We start from the raw sequence: 25,603 nt of genomic DNA, 5'->3' as shown, positions 1-25,603 counted from the left end.
GGTGACCTTTTCCCAAACAGTACAGCTGAGACCAAGTTTAATATCAGCTGTGTACAACTGAAAAAGATACCCGTTGAATAGGCAGCCCATTTCTCTCACTCTACTCCAAATAAATTTATATGTCCTCCCTCCTGCTCCTCTCATACCTTTTTGAATCCACTTGTAGGAGACCCGAACCAATAAAACCTGATCTTCATAAGTCTTGAGGGGACAGTCAGGCTAAGTTTGGGGAAATTGCTGCATGGAAAAGGCAATATATGGATTAAAGATAAGAGAGAGCAAGGGGACTGGCTGAGGATATTGCCTGCTTGAGGCTCTGATTTACGCTCAGGATACAGAGAACGAAGAAAAAAGGGGAGGCCCTGAGCAAACTGTTGGATGCGGGTATGGTGGATGGTTGGTAATTAAAAAATTTCTAAACTATAATGATCTACTGGTGAGATTAAAGAAGTTTGACTGGAAGACTGTGAGAGGAGTTGTTCTGAAATAAAAAGCCTTTGTTTTAAGGCTGCCAAGCCTTAAAGGTATAAATTCTTCATCTGTCAGTTTGTTCTGTTTTTCCACCCTTGTCATCCACCTGCACATATCCTTGCACAGCCATTCCCCCAATAGGAGCTCCTGTCGCCTTCAGTTCACAAATAAAGAAAATAAAATGTGTTCTGACATCCTGTAATGACAAAATGAACAGAAATGAGGGACAAAATGGTTTTGTACTCTTGGCTGGGCCTCAGTGCCATCTGCCTTTAACACAAGGTTGGAGAGGTGTCAGATTCAGTTCTTCAGTGTTCAAAATGTTTCTTGCGATTTCTCTTTTCTCTCAGCTGTATATTGGGTAATAAACAGCATGGCAATCATTCAACATATTCTTAAAATTCCCCCTGTAGTGTGTATCTGTGTGCTTTCTGCCTGCATGCCTATGCTGCAAAGCTGATTGATGGATTGAAGATGACGAGACTGTTGTGCAAGAGCTTTCATGCATTTTCTTATTTATTTGTTCGGAAGATGCATGCCTCAAAGTGCGCCCTACTGAACAAGCAGAAACGTCCACCCAGACCTCTATTTGTGCATGTAGACTTGTAGATACTAGATACTTAGATACATAAGGACGTATGTGCATTTTTGCGCAAAGTAGTGTGATGTTCTGTGTTTTCTTCAGCTGGCTGACAGGACGTCTCCTTGAGGCAGAGCTCTAAGCTCGAGAGAGGGAGTAAGAGAATCAGGCAGAGAAAAACTAAGAAAAAAAGACAAAAGACAATCTGAAACAAATGTCTTCATAGAAACTATGAATAATACACCAAAATTTTAAATTTCAGGGATCTAAGAACAAAACCTCTGGGGTCGACTCGTCTCAGAATTTAGCCCTTTAGTTCGCAAGTTCAATGAGCGCGAGACGCATTGTGACCTCAGTGTTAGCTGTCACATACACTCACATCAGCACACTTTTATTCCAGCCAGACTTAAGAGCTCTACTTAAATTCTAAGATGAGACTGAGAGGGGAGACAAAGACAGTGCAACAGAAGAGTGGTGGCGTTATGAGAAACTGAGTAAGTACACACAGTGTCACGCAAACAATTTGGGCTCCCACCCGGAGTGATGGCAGAATAAATATGACTAGGGAGAATCCATTCGGCTATGATTCCCATTTGTCTGCTTTTAAAGTTTGGAGAACTACCACGTTTCAAATGGTCACTGGAGACCGATTCTCAGCTCTTGATCAGAGTGGCTTTGATCAAAACAAATACACTGAGCTAATCTCCCCTAATTACAGTTTGTTTCTGACGCACGCATTTCAACTTGGCTATCAACAAAATTAGTCCTCAAAGTCTGACAGCAGTCAGTCCTTTTCAGTAAATTAGAACACATGCAGTCCAATCGCAGCTGGAGTTCAAGCTTGTGGACTTAACTAACTCTGGTGCATGGCCTTCTAATTTTGGTCTAGCTCCACAAATATAGACAACAAAGTCCTCAGTCTTTCAACGTTTTTCAACCAAATATCGTCCTACAGATATAATGTGTTTTAGTGCAAATCTCTTACTTTACCTGGACTCTAAGAACTGATCTCCAAAAGACCTAGAATCAAAGATTAAAACTTTATTTTCCACATGTTAAGCAGGCTTACTTTCAGATCCTTTTGTTTGGGCATCCAGTTAGAAAAGGGACCAGATTTACAATTTTCACCTGGTGTATGCCATTTAGAAATACTGTAATAGTATTCACTAAAGAGGCAAAGTGATACATAAGCACCTGAGAGACGTGGACTTTAGGGGTTGATTCTAACCCAATATGGTATGTAAAAAGGCTTAAAGGATAAGACCGTTTTTTTGACATTGGGCCCTTGATTTCACATTATAACATGATGTTCTACTCACCCCTGCTTGTTGTTGGTAATTTGGAGCTGTTCCGAAGATATTCGCGAGGCTTCTGGCTGCTCTCTTGAGATATTCGGCCATGAAACGGTTTCCTATGGGCAAGTTTATACAGGCACAAACTATGCTGTTTATAATTTATTAATTACTGTACACTAGCACTGATAACGTGGAGGTGCGTCGCTTACTTAAAAAAATCCGGGTTACTGTAATTTTGAATTTTAGCCGAATGAATAAATAGGCAGCAGGTCTGTGGGCTGTCTGTGGTAGTAGCACGACGAGGACGTCAGTAACACCCACTTTACGACAAAAATTCAAAATTACAGTAACCCGGATTTTTTTAAGTAAGCGACGCACCTCCACGTTATCAGTGCTAGTGTACAGTAATTAATAAATTATAAACAGCATAGTTTGTGCCTGTATAACGTTGCCCATAGGAAACCGTTTCATGGCCGAATATCTCAAGAGAGCAGCCAGACGCCTCTCGAATATCTTCGGAACAGCTCCAAATGTTCAACAACAAGCAGGGGTGAGTAGAACATCATGTTATAATGTGAAATCAAGGGCCCAATGTCAAAAAACCGGTCTTATCCTTTAAGTAGTGCGTTTTTACGAGTACTTATAAACACATTTACTTACTCCTGTCTACAGAGGATGTGTCACCTTTCTACCTAGACAAAACTTCCAAGTGGCAAAACATTCAGCATGGCTTTGGTTTTGACAAGGATCGTCGCTATACACTGCAGAGCAGAACGTATCTGATTACTGATTGCAGATGAAAACATAAGGAAGATGAAGACCACTGGTTAAAAAAAACATGGATAGGAACAACCTGACACAAAAGATTGTCTATGAAAAGTTCAGGAACAAATGAAAAGATGCTTGAGGCAGTTGCATCAAAGTGCCTCAAAATTACAACCTTTTTGGTGCCGCTTCTACATCTGCCGGGACGTCAGTGATGTGGGTGAGACAGACGGCACAGATGAGAACATCAGGCTTCAGACGGAGAAGAGCAGCCCAGTGAGAGCCAGCACCCCCCCCCCCAAAAAAAAAAGCAGAGCTGCGACAGGATGAGGTGAGATGAGTGGGCTTGTTTGACTTGCATGTTTTTTTTTGGAGATATCAGTCAAGGTTGCTAACAGCTTGGGATTTATGAGACACGAAGAAGGTGACTTAATAATGCAGGCTTATAGGCAGTATGTTTTTTATCACATATATGAAGAATTTGTGGGTTCAAATTTCATTGAATAAATTATCTATTGAATTTGAATCACAGATCCGTGGTCCATACAGCTCCAATGCTTCAGCTTCTATTTGCTCTTTAATTAATTTAGTCTAGGCTCTGGTGAGGTGATTGATTTACTTGAGAGGAGTTAAACAAGGGATTTTAATTTCAAAATGCATTTAAATGGCTCGTTTTGTGATCTTGCAAGAAGATATTTCTGACAAAAACCCAAAAACTCTCCATCAAACTGTTTGTTTAAAGAGCTGCTCAGCACACCTCTAATTTAGGGAAGAAAGTTTAAATGAATCATGCAGAGAGATTCTTTTGAAAATTGGTTGTCGGCAATCTATTGCTGATTGTAGCTTAATGCCAAAAAACATTACTTGAATTTGTCACAGTTACAGTTGTTAATTTGCAAAACTTTGCTTTGTTTCAAATTTCAACTTTAAGTATTTTAGAATTTAGGACTCTTCCAGCTGCTCACAACAAAAAAGAAAAGAAAAAAAGTAAATAATTACCCCAAACTTTATGCCAAAAATGAATGACGGTATGTATGACCATGTGACTCTGGGCTTATACTATATACTTATTTTAATACTGTCTAATGGTAGATCTCTGATGTACTTTTAGAATTTGTGAAAATCATCTGTAGTCTTATGTCAACCTTGCAGTAGCCTCAGCGAATTCTAAGTAAAGAAAGAAAGATGGAAAGCACCAAAGAAGCTTTTCTGAATTCAAGTCAACATCAAGTCGCAGCTGCACTCCCCACAGTCACAACACTGAGAAACAATCTTGATCAGCGGGACTCAGACAGGGGGCGTACGTGTTAGCGCACCCAGTTTGAGAAGTGTTAGCTTTACGCTGCCTATCTCTGAAAAAACATTAACATCCCAGACACCTCATTTCAGTATCATCCCTCTTTCTCTCACCCTTTCCCCTCCTCTCCTCTTCCTCACTCTCCCAATAACCACCTCTTCATCTTTCTACTGACACCCCCCCCCCCCCCCCAACACACATACACACACACACACGCACCATACACGCACACACATACCAATACTCATTATAGCTATCCTCATTGTACTGGAAGTGGAGATGATGGCTTTTTTCTCTTTATTTTTATCACCCCTCTGCTTTGCCAGCTCTTGGCCTCCTCTAAGATAATACCCATTTATCCCACTGGGTGTTTATACAAGCCATTCAGGTTAAGTGACTCACTGAGAGCAATGACAGACAGCAGATTTCCTTTATTCAAGGGAAATTGGATTCATCAACCACTGCTTAATGGTTGCTTTCAAGCTTTTGACGACACTATCTGACACATTAGTAGGAGTTTGTGGCGCATTTATCCATGTGTGTGTTCACATGTAGGACTAAATAAACGCCCAGACCTCGTGATTTCAGAATGAGTTGAAAAGAGTATGATGCTGTTGGTTTTACCCATTAAACAACCATGAAGCCAAAAGCATTTGCATCCTTGAGCCTTATAAAATCCCTCTCCAGTTTTCCTGGAAACTGCAGCATTAAGCACCCACTGATGGACTATTCCCATAAGTAGACTTCTTGTGTGTTTCCTCCTATTTGCCAGAAGTGTATTTTATTTTGTTACAATGAGAAAATTGGAAGCACATCTTCAAGCAATGTTGATAGCTTTTCATCTTAACTGCTCTTTAGGATACCGTGTTGGTATACGCATCAAAACACTTTCCAGCTCATGTCCCTTTTGGTTTATTTGTTTTAGTTCTCTTCAGTAAATTCCCTTTTTGCCCATATCCCTATTTTTTTTCCCTGGTATTTCTTCAGTTATACACGAAATGCCCCGTTGGTACTTTTGAACGATCTATGTTCAAAAGAGAAGGCCAGGATAAGTGCTTTCTTTATTTAATCAATGACTAATGTTACTTTGTTATACAAAATCGAAACAGGGAGAAAAGTAGAAAGTTGATATAGATGAATAGAATTTAATAAGTGGAAAAGCAGTGCTGAAAGGCCTTGAAAAATTACCAGCTTTTTTATGTTTCTTATCATAATTAGCAGACGTGATTAAAAAATGTATTATTTAAATTAAAATCATGTCTACCAGCAGCAACAATGGGAATTGTGAAAAGTAGCCTGGAGTTGTTTTTTTGTCAAATTGAATTTTTTGGAATAATGAAAAATAAACCTTAAAACTCTTGAAGATGGTGGTGAGGACAGAGAAATAAACTGAATGTACTATGTGCTGCATCAGTGTGAATTGCTTCGATTGCTTCACTGTATATCGTGGGGATTTCTTGTAATCGTTTTACCGTCAGTTGTAACTAAATATGGAGAAAATGTTCATACAAATCTTGAACAGTGTGACAAACCCCCAAAAGTATTCCCTTCAAAGTTTAACATCAAACCAACCAACTAGAAAGCCAACAGTGTGGAAAATACATGCATTAATTAACCCAAACCCGAAACAGAACTAACCACAAATCTTTGAGGTCATGTGGATTGTCTCTGTCCAAGACTGACAGCTGCAAGTGAACAGTTTTTAAGGGGTGGTGTTGAGCAAAATACTTATTTTTTTTAATTATTATTATTTAAATCCACTCCTGGTGGATTCACACAATAGTTCCATTGATTTCATGCCTTCTCTGGTCTTCTGTTTCAAGTGTTCAACAGGTTTGCAACAGCTCCATGTTCACGCAGCTCTGCTTTGTTTTGTGTTTGTACTGCTGAGTCCTACTTTTATCTTCCTCTCGATGGCAACAGACTCCACATTACGGAGGTCAGAGGGGTTGGATGGCGGAGCTGCACACAAGACTGTTGAACCAAAGAACAGAGCTCAGCAACCGAGCTCATTGATGTTTTTAGAGAAACTTTTCTTTAAAATGTGATTAAAGAGAAATATTCCTGAATGAGGAAATTGCACACATTACAGCGACAGCTTGAGTCATTTTCCAATCTTCGGAACCTGCCCACCTTTGCAATGGGTTTTAGATGGTGAACTATTTCCTCTTAGTTTGTTTCGCTGGTGCAGAGGCTCTCCGACTGTAATTAATTTCTGTGGGACAACAAATGATCAGAACCGCACGCCTTGTCGCTGATTTATGAAGCATTTAAAAGGTTGCAGGGAGGGGAAAAGACAAAAGGTTTCTGACTAAATAAAGCAGGCCTCGGCCAAGCTTTCATCAGCAGAGTCAAAGAGAGAGAAAGAGAGAAAGGATTCATGATTAACTTTAATTTCCTATGGCCTTATTATTCCTTCGCCAAATGAAATTTCTGAGGAGGAGATAAATCTTCTGGCAGAGCCCAGTTTTGTGCACCTAATGTACAGAAATAGCTTCCACTAGCCACCGGGAAGCATATCACCCTAAATTCACAGCAAACTAGCTGTCTTGCTTGACCTGGCAAAATGAAAGTCTGCGCGTGTGTAGGCGTGTGTGTGTGTGTGTGTGTGTGTGTGTGTGCGCATTACTGTAAGTCAGGTAGAGGAAATAAGGTCATCTGTCAGTTCACCTCAGGCTGATATTTATAGACAGTGCACCCTTTGTGTGAATGCATTCTTATGTCTTTTGACCTGCGAGTTCATGTGAAATGCACATGTGCGTGTGTACAGTCCAACAATAGCTTATGTAAAGCGATCGATAGAATTGAAAGCTTGAATCACACAAGCTTTTAATCACGTTCATCTACACCGATCTCTAAATGGACACATGGCTGAGTAGATATTGATGTCATGGCTCAACCAACTCCTGCTCATAATTCCATCATAATGGAAAGGTTGGCTGTCCACTGACTCCTCTAAATACAGGCTCTCCTGCGATCGAAAGCCAAGAGGTGACCACCACTTTTCTATTTCTCATTTATTGCAACCAGAGAGTTGGACTCGTGTCAACAAACTTCGAGCCATTGGATGTGAAAGGGAAGCACATTTAATAAATAAAATGTGAGATTTCAAAACAGGTTTTTGGCATTTTGTATATTCTGGAGCAGTCAGAATCATGATTTAAAATGTTTTCTTCTGGTTCTGTGTTGTACGGAACTCTGAATTATCTTCGCTTCTTATATATAACATATATATATATATATATATATATATGAATGTGGTGATAACCCATACATAACAATATGATAATATTGTCAGTCTTGTATGAAAGAAGATAAAACTGTTAATTATCACGAATCAGAGCTACAAACAGGCCTGTCCTGACCTCTTTCCATTAAATTTCTTAACACTGTTACATTAAGCCAAACAAACATTACTGTAGCGCTGATTTGTTTATCATAAAAGGGTAAAGTAATACACAACAACTGGGATGCAATCAATTGGTTTATATTTATGACACTGTGGAGCTTTGTGAAATATTTGTCACTGTCACACCACACATTATAAGATTCATACAGAAAATCAGCAAGGTGCTGATTACATCTCAACAGTGTTACCAGAAACACACTTGATTAGACCTCTATTGTAAACAATGTGAACGATACAATCACGGCAAAGTGAGGAATGACAGCGGACAGTCTTCATGAGCTTTGGGACATTTTCTGATCCAGTTTACGGTCGGGAAGCTTCCAGGATCTGCTTGCATGCTGCCTCAGTCAGGGCAATCATTTCCCATCTTTCATTGATATTCATGATGCCTGAGACCGAGCCATTTGTTCACTTTCTGTGCCAAGCATGGTCCACCCACCAGTTATGAAAATTTATGGGCGTGTTTGGAATCCACGGAGATTCATTACAATATCAAGGAGAAATGGAGGACCAAGTATATGTCCTCTTCGAGCACCTTTAAATTATCTCTCTTGCTTTAACCTCTCGCCTGGTTTGCACATATGCGGTGTAATTTGTATTCTTTTTCACACTGCACTGAGGTTGTTCACACCATCAGGCACTTCAATCAAATATGTGGTAATAAATTCTGCTTTGTCTCATTTCTCTGCAATGACAGATATGGAAGGAATCTGTACACAAACCAATGCTGGAGGTGGTGATTATTCTTCACATAAGTGAAAATGATTGGCAGACAATGATAGACGAAAATAGCGTAGCTCCACTTTAATTATTGCTAATTTGCATCAGGTGGCTATATCTAATAGGGGAGTGTACTGATAGACTGATTGAGCTTGTTAATTATCTCATGTCCCAACAATACCTCTCCTCTCCTATTTATTTTGTGTCCCCTCAGGGAAAAACATATAGATTGCATGAGTTAAAAGAAAAAAGACGAATCGACTTTGTTTTAAAAGTCAGTTGAACCGTAGGCTCCTTGTCAGATAAACACTTTTTATTCAGGCTCTCGGTCCATAGGGGCTGGACCTTGGCGTGCTGCAGTCCATAACTGCAAGGGTGTTTGCTTCTTTCTCTTTGTGCATGCATAATTTGTGAGTGGGTGTGTGCGTTTTGCATATAAGTGCCTGTCAGACTGTGGGCAGTGGAAACAGGTTCCTTGTGGCTTGATGTGTGTGAATATATGAGAAATATGTGTTTGTGTCTCTTTACCATGACTCTAATTCTGTCTGCAGTGATGCTTTCACAAATTCCACCTTGTTCATTACCAGCATTCCTCAATCCCTCCAGTGCGGTTCAATCATCAGGTTTACATTCACTGTGAAGCCACAAATGCTGACACGTAAACAAGCAAATAAAAACGGCAAAGGTTTACTTGTATTTAGCTCCTGCAAATACTTTTGGCAGAGTCTTGGTAGCACCTGTTGTGGGAGTGTAACTGCCAGCAACATGGATCAAACTAATCCAAAGATTTGTGGGGAAGGCTGAACTTCAGACTCATCGAGGTGTGCACTTGGAACACTGCCTAAACTGGAGAGAAATTCTGAGAAGAGCAGAATGGAAATGAAGGCCTTGAAAGGATGTATCATGCTCTCAGGCCATTAGTTTCGTAGGTGTTTTGTCTGCTTCTTCAATGGTTCATTTAAGGCCGACGCAGGACAGAAGTCTTTATGCTACTAGAGAGAGAATGGGATCTTTTTTTTGTTGCTCAGTGAGGAAAACTTACATATAAAGTGTTACTTCTGTTGTCTAGATCAGGTCAGATTCCTTTAAGAAGCACTGATGAACCCAGGTCACTTTAGTCTTAGTTTACATATATTTGAGTTTGAATACTGGATTGTTGGATGCTGACGATTAGGAGAAAAGATGACCTAAGCAATGTTGCAGGAAACGTAACTTCAGCAACAGTGGTCCATACAAAGACTGAAACCGTTCCTGTTTTATTCCTGACTACTTGTCCTTTACCCTGATTGACGGGTTTGGAAGAGTTTGGAATTGTAGACTCCCTTTCATCAACAGTACTTCTTCTTCCCTGCCGGTTATGGCAGACTGGAAGCTAAAGCAATTCACTACTCCAATGTGACCTACAATGCAGTGCTTCTGTAGATAATAAGGGTGACCTTAATCTGCTTCGCACACCAAATCCAGGAGACATCTCAGAGACACATAATAAATGTGGTTTCTTAACATTACTTTGATTGCCTTTGATCGTCTTTAAATGTTTCAAATGTTTTACACAGCTTCACTGAAAACACATCACAAGGCTGTGGTTCCAGAAAACCCTCCTGTTGAAAAAAAGCATAAACTTCTCTCATAAATGACAAAGTCAAAAAATTACTTTCACAACTCATCAAGATGTCATAAAACGGAGCTCATTTCCACTGATCAGGGTGACGTCACAGTGACTTAGCTGGATTAAACACGATACATTACTGTGGCCATAGTATTGATTTGACCTACTCTTGATAATGCAGTGCGTTATATGCAGTGGTATTGTTGTGCCTGGAGAGGTGGGTATATTCTTAATTTCTTTTTTTCCACTTTTTTTTTGTTGCTGTTTATTTAGGCCGACTACTTAGCAAAGGATGAACGCCCTGTGATGACATATCGTGACTATGTTGTCATATTCAGTTGACACAACAGTGAGCCTCTGCTACGTGCAAATATGTTCTGTTGCCTGTCATCATGGAGTAAACATCAGTATGACATTAGGGCCTTCAGTCCTGTGTGTGAACCTCACCAACCCATTTAATGAAGCTGTCTTGTACAAGTTAGTGAGAGGACTAGTCAGAGTTAGGCAAGGTCATGTCTTCGCTTTCCCAGAGAAATTATAACTGACACACAGCACACTAGTGAATGTCTTTTTGTCAGGTGGTTAAAAATCCAGGTTGTCGTGGGGGAGTCCACCTTCATTTTCTGGATCTTCTTTCATAACAGTAGAGGTTGAATTTTTCTTAAAAGCACTGGAGAAATCAAAGGACACGATCCTTACATTGCTGCCTGTTTTTCCCAGATTAGAGTGGGCTTGCTGAGGCAAGTAATGGCATCTTCAACACCAACTCCGGGACAATCAGTAAACTGTAGTGGGTCTACATTTAACAAAATAACACAAATAAGATTTTTTTCTTTTTTAGGAAGCTGTCATATAAAAAAATCTTTTTTTTTTAATGTGCATGCAGTAAATACTGTTTTCATTGGTGTAGACTGTTTTCACGGCAGATATTTTGACCCGTCTCTTCCTGAATAACCCAGCTGAGAGTAATAAAACTAATCACGACTCTGTTCCAGTAAACAAGAGCAATGATTCAACTGGCTTACAGTAACCCAAATGAAATCCAACAATAATTACAGGTATTAGTTTTGACATATGACATATCAGAATATTTGTTTCACTTCCTGAGCTTTGGTAAGTGCTTGTTGTGATTTCTCTGTACCTCTACTTCTTTTTCACTGTTTGCTTATCTTCAAAACACAAGAAGACCTTGTGGGAAATAACAGTGATTAGACCTCTGGGTTTCAGATCCTTTGATATTTACTTTTTAAGGTCTGGTCCTCTATATGCTTTATGTTTGATCAGCTCACAGCCAACCAGCCGCAGTGTTTTGCTGGAAATTAAAGCGCTTGTTTGCTTTTTGAAAACTGATAGGAAATCAGCGATGGTATTTTCACGCCAGTTAATCCTTAAATAGCATTGCATCTGGTAAATAACTTAATGGTAAGTGACCACAGAGCTATCTAGGGTGCCCTTTTGTTTGCGGGCGCACACCAGTTCCCATCCAAGGGGAAGCAAACATCTCTTGACTAATGATCTACTTTACATTTGTTTTAATTAGGTGTATTTAAATAGCTCTGGGCAATAATGAACTAGTTCGAGCATCAAAGTAGGAGGAAGTGAATGAGTAGGGCATTTCTATTGCGAAGAGTTGTTGTTGTTTCCTTTCTGCAGCTAGTTCCATCAACTTGTTGTGCAATGTGCCAAAACTGCAGTAAAGAGAGGCTTGCTCTCTCTTTCCCTCTTCTTCTCCTCCAAACATCTCCTGCCTCTGGCAGTCACATGAAGCCTTTATGACCACAAAGAACCCTCAATGGAACAGGGGCGGAGTTAAAGGATGGGAGTTTGAATCCAGAGTCGAATGCAAACACGACTGAAGAGAGACGTGAGCAAAAAACCCCTGAAAGATGGAGATGACTCGTGATACAGAGTGAGGGGAGAAGAGAGAAGAGGATGAGCAGGGCCAAGTTGGACGGATGCTTCCAGAGCACAGATCAAGATGGTGTTACAATTGCTCAGGGGGTCTCTTCGTTTTATTGTCTCTCTTAATGAGCTTTTTATGTTCTTGTGTATTTTACACACCATGTGATGGTCGCTCAATACCTCCTTACTGGCCTCCTGATGGATCTGTTCTTTTTTCCGGCTATTCACTGCTGCATGTAAATTTAATTATAAGCATCTGGTTAGCGAATAGCCCTAATTAGCAGATAGGCGCTCAAACATCAGGTCAGAGGCTCTCCTCTGCCTTCCACCCTGTGTCCTCAGCCTCTCTCCTCTATCCCCCATGGCAGAGAATATTCTGTTTTTATCTTATTTCGTTTTTCTTTTTGGGTTTATGTCCTGGCTGCGTTCCCTTGTCTGACTTTTGTTTTTTTTACCATTTAGGACAGAAAAGTTGAAGCAGTAGAAATTTCGTGTCACCCAAAATAAGGTTAGGACTCTAGAAAAGTACTTTAAAACAAATCTAGGACAGAGCTGATAGGAAAATGAGATGTATAGCATTCAGAATTCAAAGATGCATCTGGGCTCACACACACAAAAAAAACAAGCAGTCTGTAACTGGAGGAGACGGAGGAATTCTGGTGGAAGTGAGAACATCACCGGTTAAGACGATTGAGTGGAAATTACAAGCTCTGGAAACATAAAGGAAAGAAAAGTTTGCTTTAAAAGATTCTGTATGTTTTCAAATGCTGTTCTCTCAGAACCAGGAGCTTTTTTCATCTAAACATCGCCTATAATGGCAATCTGTGGGACAGAATATCCCAACATCCCTATGTATCAATTATATACTTCTGTTAATTTTGTCTATTGGTAGTTTATTCTGCAACAATTTCCCCTTTTTTTTAAATCTCACAATTATAGTTCTTACTGTAACTAGTCATTAAAAGAATGATCAAGTGTTAAAGACACGGATTGATTCATTCATTTGCTCTGTGGTATCTAAAAGTTCATAGGAAGAACAAATGTGCTTTCATTTTCTGGTCCATGAAATCATCTGATAGCTGATTTTTAAATCAAGCTCTCCCTGCCTCTACTTGCCCTATTTAAAAAAAAACATTGCAGCATTTATAGCAGGCTATAACTTATTGTTCCTTGATGTTTTGCCACCAGCTAGAGGGTCTGGTTAGCTTTTTGAAAGTCCAACATAATTTCTATCAACATAAAAACCCCAATTAGTGGTTGATATGAACTTAAGCCCCACGTCTGTCCTCTCTGCCTTAAGGGGGCCCTGGAAGTAACAGCCTCACTCAAACTATAACAACATGCTGTTCGGTATATTAGCATAGGCTCGAATGTGTAGACGCTAAATGGATGTGATGTTTTAATGAGGAGCAAAAGAATGGCTTTGAATATAAGGAGGCTGAAGAAGCTGAAATAAACTGAGCAAACAGGCGGAAATGCTTTCTCAGAGGAAGACGCGAGTCATTTAATTGTGTTGTAATGGAGGTCAGTGGTCTCTTGGCTCCCAGCAACCCTTGGTCCCCCACAACCAGCTCCACAGTGGCCGCATGACTAAATGTCTGATGTCTTGTTGAGAAGATGAAAAGTGATAGTGGAAGAGGATGAAACAGAAGACAACATGGAGGACTACCATGGCCCTGTTTCATTCAGTCCTCTAGTCACAAGGGGGAGTGGTGAGTGACAGTAGAGGTGACTTGCCTGTCTGCTCAGCTGATTGCCGCTCCGACTGACTCTCCCTTTCTCCTCCTGTCTTGCTCTCAAAGACTTGCTCCGTCTCTTGCAATATCTCTTTCTCTTTTTTTTTTTTCATCTCCCCTTTATGGACATTTGCTAACTGAAAAAGGGGGTTAAACTGTACAATAAATGTGGACCAGGTCAGGACAAAGCAGTAAGAAACTCAAACTAAAGTGGATGATGTGTTCTGTCTTTTCTTTGACAGGGGTATGTGGAAATGTTTCAGGTCAGCTGTATTTTGACAGGGGTTAGCACTGCAGAAAAAGTCTCTTGGGCAACTGTGCACTTGAAGACAGGTATAAAACTTTCAAACTCTATGGTTATAGAAGATTTATATGTAAAGGTGCTTTGCAACAAGAGATTGTTTTTACTTTGACTGGTGCAAACTGTAGCAGCCATCAGAGATATGTGTGCAGACCCACACCAACATTTTACTGCAGTCCATCTGTCCTTGTCTTAATTTTGTGTTAAAAAGGGATTACAGGGAAGGGAAAGAAAACTCAAAGTGATATATAATTTTTTTGACAACAAGGGTTAATCAGTCGTTAAAGCCCCAACACGTTTGTTTAATTGATGTCTTTGTACATTGAAGTACTCTTCAAAATTTGACTAATGAGATAGAATTAAACGGTTCTGACACTGTTCTGTTTTCATTGGCTTACATGACTGCTGGGATGGCAAAGGAAACTTTATCGAGGTGCAGGAAAAGCTCATTGTTCATCAACTCAAGCAGCAGCAAACAGGTGCTTGAAAAAAAAAAAAGCAAATTTTCAACAAATCAGTGATGGCAGTCTGCGCTACCCGAAGAAACTAAATGAGACATAGAGAGAGGAGGTTAATGATCCCCCAAGAATTAAAATAAGTTTTGAACATAGCTAACATGCCCATCTGGTTTTTTTTTTTAAATTTGCTAAAAAAAAATTATAATGAGCAAAACATGCCGAGTGAGCCATTCCTGAAGATTTTCACCTTGTAGTTTTATTCGAACTAACCTAAAAACATAACTCCTGTCAAGTCGTAAGGTGAAACTTGTGGGAGCTTGTTGTAGCTGCCATTAGGAACACATTGATCACAGTGGGACGATGACATGAGGTGAAAATGTCATGACAACTATTACGACTACTTTTTTCAATGATGTTAAGTGTGATACAGGAAAAATAACCATTATGCTACATTAGCTCACATTTGACTTCCATTCATCCATCTTTTATACCCGCTTAATCCAACAGCAGGGTCACGGGGGGGCTTGAGCCTATCGCAGTTGTCACTGGGCGAGGTTGCCGGTCCATCACAGGGCCACACAGTGACAAACAAGACAAACGACCACAGTCTCATTCCTAGCGACAATTTAGAGACACCAATTAGCCTAACGTTCATGTTTTTGGATAGTGGGAGGAAGCTGGAGTACTCGGAGAGAACCCACGCATACACGGGGAGAACACGCAAACTCCACACAGAAAGGCCCGAGCCGGGAATCAAACCAGGAACCCTCTTGCTGTGAGGCGACGGTGCTAACCCCCGGCCCCGCATCTGACTCACAAGGTGTTTCCAGATGTTTTTTCATTGTGTTAACACACACCTGAATGCTCCAGACCAGCAAGCCACTAAAACATTTACTTTTAAAAAGCTGCTCACATCTGCTGATGATCAGTTCATTCACAAACTGCCAAGTTTTTGTAAACATACATAGTGACACAGTGATACCATGTTTCGTTGAAGTCGTATTTACCCAATTTAGAGAGCAAAGACCAGTTTCTTTTTTTCTAATTCATATTTTGATACATTAAGCATTATAATCAAAAGAAGGTGTATTTTCTTTTTCCCATGACTGTCAACCATCTATTAAAAACTGCGTGGTAGTTCCTACTGCAGCAGTTACTTCAGTAACATTTTACCTTAATGTCACAGGCAGTGAAAACAACTGACTCCCACACTGAATGCAATATGAGATGCACTATGGTGGCTCTTAGTCTTTGTCACTTTGTTGCTGTTAACAGAGCTGCAACTTTGATCTCTGCCAGGGTAAAAAGACTCAAAAACTCCCTTTGAACTTGAGGGAATTCAAGAAAAGAGTTTTAGGAAATGCACAAGACAGATTGTCTTTTAAAGGCCTTTCCCCATAAAAAAAGATTTAAAAGTTTTGGTGTAATGGGACGTAACATCGTCGTTACAGTCCAAATATCACACTGTAGTCGGCAACCTGTCTTCCAAATGGCTGAGAAAAGAAGTGTTTGTAGACTTGATGTTTTATTTAGTTTGGTGCGAAGAAATTGTGAGACATTTAGCTTTTTTTTATTCTTATTATTACTATTATTGTAAACACCACACAAGCTGAGCCCTCAAACAGTAGGCAAGAGGGCAGAATGAAAAAAGGAAGCATGGAAAGCATAAACAAGTCGGGTCTGGCTGAGTGAACAAGCTAATTAACTCGAAAAACTATAAAAATGTAAATTGCAATTTGCAACCGTGGGCATATAATTAAAGCCAGTGGAATGTTAAGGACCAAATTGAATTTGCTAAACAAACGAAAAAATATATGATTTTGCCATATTGTGAGGTATTGATTGCCTACAGTGGTCCTCCACCCAGCCATGAGGAGGCAGAAGGAGAGTGAAGTGTGTGGATGGAAGGGGAGGTGATGCAAAAAGGAGTATGCTGCTGAGAAAAAAAGGTTTGCACAGAGAAAGCAAGAGAGATGGTGTGTTTCTACAAAAACAGTTTGCCAGAGAAAATGGGACAACACAACACAGTGCTCGCTAGAGACAGAAGATGTAATCAGAGCCAAATGGCCCTGGTAATACTCCACAGGTGCAGAATGCAGACGGTTATGTGATACTCGACAAAATAATATGAAATGAATATTGACTGAGACCTGGAACAAATCCTCATAAGGTTCACCAAGCCTCGAAGATCCTCCATGACCCTGGAGTTAATTGTGTTAGCTTAATTGGTGCAGTGTACGTATAATACTTTGGTGTAATTATTGCGCGTGCAAAATTGTTGTGGTTTATCTCGTTATATCACATCCTCTGGGCATGTGATTAGTGTGCACAAAGCTGTGCAGGTGTGTGTCTGTGTCTGGATGGAGGTAAAGGCATGCAGGTAAATAAAGAAATTATCCCTTATGCATCATTGTTGAAGATCCAAGCTGCTACTTTTAAATGCTAGTCCATTTCTCAATCTAATACTGGAGCTGTATGAAATAAAGAAACCCAAGGGAGGGAAGCTAGCCAGCTACAGCACACGCTTTATTTTTTCACTCATTCCATTTTTATTTTATGGCTGCACAGCTCTGAATATTTAAGCTGTCATTATATCTGATGTGCACAGGAAGGGTGAGGATTCTGTGGCTTTTATTGAGGTAATAAACAATAATCACCAGCTCACCCAACAAACAGAGCAGGCCTACTGAATGCTCTGGCTTTTTCTCTCTGCGTTGTTAAATCCATGAAGCTAATGGAGCTTCCTATGCAGATAGGTAGATATTTTTTTTTAAAATCATGGCTTTGTTTGCATTTTGATTTATGTTAACTCATCATTACCCTTCTCATTTTCACCTGTAAGTGAAACGCATGTTTATCCGTTTTTTTCTCTCCAAATATAGGACCTGTTTTCTGTTTTATATCAAACATACAGTGTCTGAAGTATAAAACTGGTTTGGAGTCTGGACTCCTCCTTGTGAAAGCCAGGAGAGCAAATATAACTTATTGGAAAGAAAGTTCTGATGGACAAATTTACAGGCTGCCATAAATCCTGCCTTTTCTTCTTTTCCTCCAGTACCTCCCTCCCCTCCATGGGCTACCAGTGGCCCTGTCGACGGCTGCAGTTTGTTAGCCCAGTAAAAGTTTTATACCTGCAGAAGAGAGGAATGGCGTGTCTGTTGCTGACATGAGTTACGGGCTGCAGTAAACAAACTTGAGAAAGGAGATAGATAGACTGAATCGGGATGGCAGCTTCAGTAACACATTAACAAGAGTCACCAGGCTGCTAAAGACGTGCTACTGTGGGTGTACTGTAGGTGAATCTGCGCATGTTCCCATTCTGTTTCCTTTAACAACCAAGTTTTCATGTGAGAAATACTCTTGAATCACCTCTTTATGGTAACACTTAACTGTGACTGAATTCATTCTTTGTAGTGTTGCACTTTGCAGGTAGTAGGTTCATTTGGCACTTCAATGCCTTCCAAAACAATAATAATAAGAAAAAAGAGTATTCAAATGATCAGGTCTTTTGTCTGTGTAAACTCTTATTATTCTCTTTAAGCTCTTAGGACATTTGGATTGTGTGACATGCTGATGGCGTATCCCGTGTAGTTAATGTAGACATTCCTCTCAATGCTCACCTGACAGTCTACCAAATCTACATGACATCTCGGTGTGTACGATATCTTGTTTTGATACTAAGGTTCTGTCTGATTTAGACTATTCAAAACGTAAGCATTTTGCAGACAGACCCTCCACACTTCATATTCAGGCTTTGTATAAAGTAATCCGTAGCTCCAGATGGAGTCTTGTGAAATCTGAAAACCGCTGCATGAAATATTATTTGAGACAGCTTCTAATGGGACTGATGACCTACCCATTTGTGTTGCCAGATCTATCTGCATCACTCCTCATATCTGTTCGAGGTTAACTGCTCGGGGCTACAACAGCTGCTGTTAGTTCAGCACCCTTGCATCACTGACTTCAGGAAGGAGGAAGAAAGAGTTGAATAAAGAAATACTATATCTATTTCTGCCGAGTCTATTCTAAATTGTTCAATATTTGTCAAACAATGTTACAGAAGCGCATTCTTAAACTTATACTCACAGCACTTCTTTTTCCCACTCTTTCTGTTTCTCTGTCTCTTTCCCCGACGCTTGCAGATGCATTGACTGTCTCACTTTCACATGCCTGTGTGTAATTCACTGTGTATTCCTTTGAATTTAATTTTAGAAAAACATTACACCTGTGATATGTCATTCATTTCTCGCAGTTAGACACACATGCATGTAAGCACATGTCCCGATAAGGAGCAAACCACTCCAGGAGCAAGACTGATGTGGAGCAACAATATAAATTCATGAGTTTTCTAGAAAATGACGGTTAACAATGATAAATGATAAATTTATGTTTTTCCTCTCTGCTGGTTGCAGCACCTGAGGCCATGTATTTCACCAACTGCACCCCAACTTTACATATTTCGCGCCTTAAGAGAAAAATTATTTATCACTACAAACAACCTATTAATAAGAAATCAATAAGAGACTCCCAGAGGTGTTCTGCACAAAACGTTAATGAATTTTTAAAAAGCTCTTACTTGAAGCAAATTGGAAAAACTAAGGAAAGTAAAAGGTTGCTCAATGGCACAAACAAATTATGGCAGGAAAAAAAAATATATATATAAAAAAGCTAAAATGATCATATACACACACACTTTTTTGCATGCAGTCTCAATGATGAAATTGTTTAGTGTGTAAATGTGTGATAGTGTACATGAGTGGGGAAAAAAAGGCATCAAAATATACATCATATTTATTACTCCCCACATATCATTTTAACTTACATTTATGGTGTCGTTGATATCTGTTAAACGTGTATTGACGAGTCATGAGTTTGTGTTTCACGTTGCCGGGCTCGTCTCCTTTCATTTGATCTCCAAGTGCCTTTTGTTTGCTCTGTGTCTGGAATCTGAATACATGTTACCCGCATTTATGGCATGTTCCCTTTTTCCCACGATGGCAGCAACATTTCACGTTGACATATATTAGAGCAATAAAAAGGCTGAATATTTTCACATATTATATGATTTTCTAAAGGATCGAAACGATGTGTTTTATCAACGAAATGAAACACGCCGTCACTCTTTCCATGTGCATTTAAATGCATTTCAACTGTTTTTTTTTACCCAATTTATTTAGTTTATTTCCCATTAACCATGTCATATATTTTAATATTCATTTTATCTTTAGAGGACTCTGATGCCCAGTTGAAGCCCTACTGAGACCTTCTCTTTTAATATGCAACAATGCAAAGTACTTGTATGACCAAAATTTACAAGCTCCTACCACAGGTGTTACACTCTTACAGACATAGTAAAAACAGCAGACAGCGAATCAGACACTACAACCCTAAAGCCTCTTTGTTTGCACTGCAGGGCATCGGGCTCCGTGCATCCCTGCGTGTGTCTGTGTGAGTCGTGTGTGTTGTGGTGGAGACTGACTCTCTCCCTCTTTTTCATTGCCTGCAGGAGGACGGTACAGAGCCTTGGTACAGAGGGACACAATGAGGTGGCAGCTTCGCTTGGCTGACCAGGCAAAGCTGGAACAGGAAGAGAGATTACCTCCCAGAAGGTCTTTGTGGATGTGTGTGCACGTGTATGTATGAACGAATGCAAGTGTGCGTGTGTGTGTGTGTGTGTGTGTGTGACATCCTTCCCCAATTAGGAACACTTTCACCTCCTTTCCACCCGGGTCACTGGTGCAGTAGTCTTTTGGAGGCACAGCCCTGTTTGAGCTTTTAAAATGTTGAACTAAACTACGTGATTCAGTCTGTAAAAGTATTTCAAGAGAAGAGGCTTTAAGTGGACAGAAGTTGGCCTTAAAATCACATTTTCTTTAAAGCTAATTTTTTTTTTTGCTAATTTGATGTGTTTTCGATACAAATGACCTCCTTAGTTGAGATAATGAATAGAACTGAAATCCAATCAAATAGTCACCTTGAATTTGAGAAATGTGCAAGATCGGCCCATCTATCCATGCATTATGTATACTTATGTTTCATGGGTAAGACAAGGGTACATTTACATTAAGGTTACCTGTTGATCATTGCTAAATGCCATCACGTTTTCCATATTTTCTGTGCAGTAGCCTTGATATTGTTTTTTTTTTTGCTTGTCAATTTTCTTGTACCCATTTTTCATCAACCATCATGGAAAGAGTTCAGTTTGGGTTTCCCCATCTAATTTTGAAGCATTTGATGCTTTTCCTCCAACATCAGTGGGCATGTCCAGGTTGAAAACAAGAGGATTTGCTCACAGTTGATGATGTATCCTTTGTTACTGTGGAAAACAAGTGGAAACATGGGTTTGTTCTGTCACAAAGTTCCTGAGTTCTGAACCAGACCTGGTTCAAAAACCAGAGTTAGCAGAAAATGGATATTATACGAGACTATTGGACTTGTTTCTGACACATTTTCAAAAACAGACCAATTAAAATTTCATTTTGTCCTACTTGCTCTATCTTTTTAAAAAAAATGTTATTTAAATTTTTGTTTGTCTGCAATTGTAAGCTACCAGATCTGTTACAGTTTTTGGTCGTTGCAGGGTTGTTTTAAATGAGTATTTTGATTTCTTCGGCATATAGAAAAGAAACTCTTAAACCTCAGTAAACTGTCGGGGTGAGCTTTCATATAGGCTAATATCTACTCTTTAGACTTCTGTGTTTTCTATGAAACACCTCCAAAGGCCAGACGTTAAACAACATGCTTCCCACGAACTAGAATATTATGATGCTCACTATACATCTGAGGAGCATGCAGACAGACAGACAGAGAGAGAGGCAGACAGACGGTTCATTTATCTGGAGGGGAAAGTGGTATTCTGTGAGGATTGATAGACTCCATATTGTGAGCTAATGATCTCCCCAGGGCAATAGGGAGAAACGATGAAACCAGTCTGCATGACACTGTCACACTCCCTATGTCATGCTGCCACCTTCATCTCTCAGTCTTTTCTCTCCTTCTCTTACTCACTCCGTGTCTTCTTCACAACCCCGCTTTTTCTCTTCCTCGGGGAGATGCATCGATTCACCTTTGTTTGTACTGTCACCCACACATATTCAACTGTCAGAGCGAGGAACGGAGTTCACTGAACTGATGGAGCTGATTCAGAGTAAGAGGCATATGCTGTCCTCGTTTCTCCAAAATGGAACTCTAAAACATCCATTCTCATTTAGTTCAGTCTGAACAGTAATGCCAGAAATGTCTGCAGGAAGTGTTTAAAAGATGCTTGAGCATAGGTGGAAGATAACGTCATACTCCAGGCTTTGCAGACATAATAGGAAAAAGATCTTTTTAAATCAATTGTCAGCGCTCTTACAATAGCAGGCACAATGAGTGCATTCACAGGTTGTGTTGGGGGGAAAAAAAGCACAATCATCTCCTGCAATCTGATTCTCAGTTATGTGCCAAGCTGTCACTGCTTCAATAAAAGACAAGATGGGAGAAGAGGCAAAGACACAAAAATATATAGGTTCGGTATTGACTGAAGATATTAACTGCACCACTGAGACATTATATCTGCCAGATAATTGAGAAACTTTTTGCTGTCAAAAAACAATTTTGAAACCAAAAACCCACTGAATTTGGTTGCGTACTGAACTCAGAGACAAACTATGAATAACGAGTCTCTGAGCACAAAGACGTACCCCCCACCGGCCTTCACCCTCTGCATAGGAGCAAGATATTCAGGCTAACAATGCCACTTTTTGCTCTTTGTGGATATTTTTACTTTTCTCTGCTTAGATATTTTGTGTCTCTAAAGTACTTTCAGTGTTGCTATTTATTTTTGTGCTGGTTTTGTGTCTCTGTTATTAATCTATGTCTCTGGGGTTTCTTTGTAGTTACAAGAGCATCCGTCTGTTGTTATTTTGCATTTCTCTGTAGTTGTTGGGCACATCTGTGGGATTGTTTGGCACTTTCTTTGTGGCAGCCGTGCATCTCTTAATTGCTGTTTGAGTCTTTCTGTAGTTATCTCCTTAATGGTCGTTTGTTGTTTCTTTGTAGTTGTTGTGCATCTCTTAGTGGTTGGTTTTGTATCTCGTTGTAGCTCTACATTCCTTAATGGTTGTTTGATGTTTCTTTGTAGTTGTTGTGCATCTCTTAGTGGTTGGTTTTGTATCTCGTTGTAGCTCTACATTCCTTAATGGTTGTTTGATGTTTCTTTGTAGTTGTTGTGCATCTCTTAGTGGTTGTTTTTGTATCTAGTTGTAGCTGTAGATTTCTGAATGGTTGTTTCACGTTTCTCTATAGTTGTGCATGTGTTTTTCTATGCACCGCTATGGTCATTTGTAGTTGTCAGATTGACTGTTTACTTTAAGCCGTGGCACCTTGGCTCCCTTGGTACCTCAGCAGGACTGCTCAGTGATCTATTCACAGTTGTATCTGTGCTTGAGACAAACTGACATGAAAATAATTTTTTTCCTTCCACCACCACTTCATCTTTTCATTTCATAAAGCGTGCCTTGCATGTCTGCCCTCCTCCTCCTGTACTGAAAACAAATAATCTCCTTTTGTTGATGACACCACCTCAGTTCATTTCCACTTTTCTTGCAAGTGGAACTCTTTGTAGTCGATTGTAGTTTCTAGGCTCACCTTTCACCCGCTCTCCATCTTCTCATTCCCATATATTTGTCAAGGTGGGGTGGATTGAGGGTGATGGGGAAGGTAGGACACGGATGCGGACTTCAAAAATAGAAAACTTTATTAAGCAAAACAAAGTACAAACAAAAGGCGCGGCTAAGCCGGATTCAAAAAACCAAACTGTGAAAAAATAAACAAAGACATTGGCATGGAATAGATAAATAAATACTTAACTTGCAAAAACGTGGAACGTGGAAAACATGGGAAGCAAGGCAGGCAGGTAAGGTAGGGTAAGGAAATATGGGTAGCATGAATGGCAACAAAGATCTGGCAAACTGAGAGGGGAGACTGGAAACTAAATAGGGAGTGAGAGTGATTGGAGAGTGAGTGCAGCTGAGGGAAAAGACACAGGTGAAGTGAGTGAACTTAATTAACAGAGTGCAGGGAAACTGAAGCATGGCAAAAGAAAAACTAAACATGGACTGAAAATCAAAACCTGGACCTAAAACATGAAAACTAAAAACAATAGTCCCATGGCGTGACAATTTTCATCCAGGCATTTGTTTTGATTACTCTGTTGCCTTCTTGTTCCTGCCATGTTTTGTAGAGATATAGACACCGAAAAAGAGAAACTGAACACTAGAGCCACAGCTGGTGATTTGACTGAGATGTGGGCTGAGCTATGTATTGGTTCTGTAATATGGCTAAGACACTTCTGTCTGAATTCTACTGTTATTTCAACCCTGTCTGTGCTGCACTGGAGTGTAACCATGACTGACAAAGAAAGTTCAACATTTCAAGAGATTTGTGCGCCGGGGCTGCTTGTTGAGAGAGAACAAACGTCCTTTGTACCTTTGACTCACTGTGACACTTTCTGATAATGGTTTGATTTCCTGAGTCATTCTCTCACCTCTATCAAGGAAGCAAGGAAAAAGCACCATTATAGCACACACCATTGTAAATCTAAGAGGAAAAATAACATTGATTGAAGGCCCAGGGGATTGTGAATCACTTACTGAGGCAAATTCACTTCAGCAGCCTCATTTTGCCACATGCAGGTGCCAGCATGTTGTCCTATTTGTGCCAAGAAAATAATGGCATTTCAAAGTATCTGGGAAACACATTTTGTTTCACTTGAATGTCGAGTTGTTCTGCACTGAAAAAGCAAATTGCAGTAGACTTCTCTGGTCAAAAAGGATTTTTGAATTACTCTACAGTCTCTACATTTAATACGTACAATTTGTTGAACAGCAGATATGATTTGAACATAAACTTTTTTGCTGTTTCATCACACAATCTTTGTAATTAAGCTTATCTGCAGAACAGGGTGAGTGATCAACTCAACTCAGTTTAGCAGACTTTACAGACTTTCCAAAATGTTACCCCATCCGTTTGCATTAAAAACACAACCAGTAATTTACTAATGTAAATACTATGGTCCCATAGTATTTTGCATTTTGATAAATCTCTTCCCAGGAAGCTTTAATCGTGGCAACTTCCTTAGCTCATCTTAGAGATTTCCTTATATTATCCCAGCAGGAAAATTGATCAGTACATAGGATATAGCCTACACAGGACATTAATTATCTGCTAATGCGTTTCTAAATGACTTACTTGATCAATTCAGGGTAGGCCACTGGGTTATAAAAAAAACATTTTGAGAGATTATGGTTGGCACAGTTTCCTCTCTTTAGGGCAACAATAGTGGAAAACCTGCAACAAATTAAAACCACAGGGGTGCACCCCGCACTGCACGGAAGTATATGACGTAGATTGTGGTAGTTGTGGTTCCACAATTAAAAGATAAAAAGGAATGAAAAGCCTGCACATTGCGCTCTGGGTATAATCTGCCAGATACATGTTCATGGTTTATAGTAAATGTTTGAGTATGAAAAAAAGAAATGTCTCATAAATGTCTCATAGATTTGCTTGTTTGATTGCGAAGGACTGTTTGTGCAGATCATGGCGTTGCTTGCAGAACTTGTGCTTTTGATAACAGTCTAACAAAGTCAACAGGCTGCTGTTGTTAATCGTAAACATATGATTCTTGATTTGCTGGTTGGACAAAGATCCCTATCTCATGGCACTTGGTCTCATGGTTACATAGTATGACTCCATAACTCCCAATATAGAAAACATTAGGAATGACTTATTTCATCTTTGAATGCCCCCAGTTTGTTTTTGTTTGATTAAACCTAAAATACAGCTTCAGATCAGAGCATAGTCATGTCATGGCATTTGAACCTTTTTGTGTGTCATTTCATACTGCTTGATCCCCATAAAGAATCATTTAACACTTTTTAAGGATGTCAAAGTTATTGTAATAATTACTCATTAAAGCAATCTCGCTTAAATTTGTTGTTAATGGAAATGAATATAGAGATTCCTGATTCATACTTCAGTCCAGGTGGATTTGGTTAATCCCTTGAGTCCATCCAACGTAT

The 25,603-nt window shown here is 39.7% G+C and overlaps 1 long non-coding RNA gene across 1 annotated transcript in view; it reads left to right on the top strand.

Annotated features, from left to right (window-relative positions):
* The window catches only part of LOC142366097 (uncharacterized), a 55,507-nt gene that overhangs the window by 18,464 nt on the left and 11,440 nt on the right, over positions 1-25,603 (top strand). Inside the window, exon 2 of the long non-coding RNA XR_012766716.1 lies at positions 20,050-20,152. This is a non-coding gene — a long non-coding RNA (uncharacterized LOC142366097). The remainder of the gene's footprint in view (positions 1-20,049; positions 20,153-25,603) is intronic.

The sequence above is a fragment of the Odontesthes bonariensis genome, chromosome 17 (genome assembly GCF_027942865.1).
Source record: "Odontesthes bonariensis isolate fOdoBon6 chromosome 17, fOdoBon6.hap1, whole genome shotgun sequence".
NCBI lineage: Eukaryota > Metazoa > Chordata > Actinopteri > Atheriniformes > Atherinopsidae > Odontesthes > Odontesthes bonariensis.
Note: the sequence above shows the minus strand (reverse complement) of the source record. Positions and strands in the feature narration are given on the sequence as shown.